Below are 2171 nucleotides of genomic sequence, written 5' to 3'. Positions count from 1 at the left end.
CAGTGACACGATGTTTACCGACCTCCCCGGGCTCTCGCCTCTAGGTGACTGTCATCCGATCCTCGTCTCTCTAAGTGGCGTTCTCCTTCCCCATCTGCTCTGACTCCCAGCAGCTGGAGGAGGGGCACACCCACACTCACCGTGATTGGTCGGTGAGGAGCGCGAAGGCCTCCATTGGCGGAAGTGCCTCCCCTGCCTTAGCCACTCCCGGTGCCAACTAGGTCCAGAGAGGCAGGGTGCACGCCTGCTACTACACCCCCTCGCCCCGCGCCCCAACCTGACCAGAGCTGCATGTGGTATGTGCTGGCATGTGTTCACCTGTCCTGAATTGTACGCCTGCCGAAACCCACAACCTCCCGAGGCACCGCCACAGCTTCCCGCCCCACATGCTTGTCGGGGCAGAGACCGGTTTCTCCTAAAGTTTAGGACCTAAACTGTTCTGGGGTCGAGTTGACCGTTCATGGCCTGTATGTCCGGGCTTTGTGGACAGGCCTTGGAAAGACCTCCTACCTGTGCTGAAAACCATGGATGTTGGTGGGGTGTGGAGGTTGTGGGCCACAAAAGAGAAGAAAGAAAAGAGGAGGGTGGGCGGGCTGAGAAGAAATCCATGAAGATGGAGGGACTTGATGCACTGGGCTCCATGGGCCGAATGCGCTCTGATGACGCTTCCCACTTGCACACTGGATGTGGTATGTATGTATTCAGATGATATGGTATGTGTGTATTCGAGGGAGGGGGACCGGGCCTGAAAGGGCGAAGGCTACGCCCTCCACCTTCCCCCAGGGTAAGGGCTACGTCCTCCATCTTACCTTGGCCACGTGTTGGGCAAGGAGCTTCTTCACGGAAGTCTAAGACTCTGCTAGCCACACCCAGGAACGGGACATCGACTTGTGCCTGGCCAATCGGCAAAGCACAGTCCTTTCTCCTCCCTTACTCCAACCCCCCCCATATAACCGGTCCCTGGGCGGGGTTGGGGCGCTCAGCCACTTGGTTTGCTTTGGGGGGAGCCCAAGTTAACTTGAAATACAGATTCTTATGCTTTTGCATCGAATTGGCCCCCTGATGTGGTTTCTTGGGAATCTTGAAATCTGGGCACAACAGGGCCCTCACAACGTGTGCCGCGCGGGCGACGGCGACGGGGCCGAGTCAGCGGTGCCGGCCGCTGGCTGACCTTGAGAGTTGGTTTCTTGTTGCTGCCGCCTGTTCTTCCGTTAATGTAGTGTTTTGTTTTGTTTTTTCTGTCTTGCGTCGTGCCGGTGTCCCCGACGCAACACCGCGGGCTCTCTTTTAGTTAACTGTGGAGGAGGCCCCCGGTGAGGCAAGAGGACGAAGCCCAGAGGCGACACGGGCTCACTCCTCTCTCTCTCTCTCTCTCTCTCTCTCTCTCTCTCTCGACGGCCCCTATCGTGAGCGCTTGTTTGTGTGTCCACCCTGTGCTTGACCCAGTCCCGGTCGGGTCCTCCCCCGGCCCCCCCCCCGTGTCCCCTCAGAAGTGTCTCCACGTGGCTCCGTGGACCCGATGGGGTGTTTCTGCTGGGGTTTTGGGGGACGACGCGCCCTTGGTGAGAAAAGCCTTCTCTAGCGATCCGAGAGGGTGCCTTGGGGTTCTGGACCCCCCAGCCGCCGCCCCTCCTCTGGAAGCGCGTTCGGGTAGCCGCCTCTGTGTTTGAGCACTCGGGCCCCTCTCGCACCGGCTTTTGAGGGGCCGAGCGGCGATGCAGCTTTGCCTTACAGTGGCCCGCGCCTCCGCCCTCCGAGTCCGGGGAGAGTCCCGCCGGGCCTGGGCCGGCGTCCGTCGCGGGAAGCGCCCCGTTACATGAGCGTGCACGCCGCGCGTGTGCATTCGGGCGCGCGGGGGATTCTCTCCCGTTGTGTGCCGAAGGGTTGGGGGGCCGCGGAGGCCTTTCCCGTCCCCCGCGGTCCCGCTCCTGTGGCTTCGAGCGGCTCTCCGCACGCTCCCACCACACGGGTTCGCACACGACGGATGTGCTGCTGGGCACGGTCGGGGAACAGCTTGTCCTCGGGGGGCGCTCGACCGGGAGCGAAGTCCCCGTCCGCTTCGAACTGGCCAGATGAACGGAGGCGCCTGAAGAGGACCGCTGCGCCCTCCCTGTGATTTCTGAAGATCGCGGTGAGGGCCTTGTCTCCCGGAGGAAGGAGGATTCCAGATT

This window comes from Myotis lucifugus, unplaced genomic scaffold (assembly GCF_000147115.1).
Source record: "Myotis lucifugus unplaced genomic scaffold, Myoluc2.0 scaffold_1495, whole genome shotgun sequence".
NCBI classification, from domain to species: Eukaryota; Metazoa; Chordata; class Mammalia; order Chiroptera; family Vespertilionidae; genus Myotis; species Myotis lucifugus.
Note: the sequence above shows the minus strand (reverse complement) of the source record.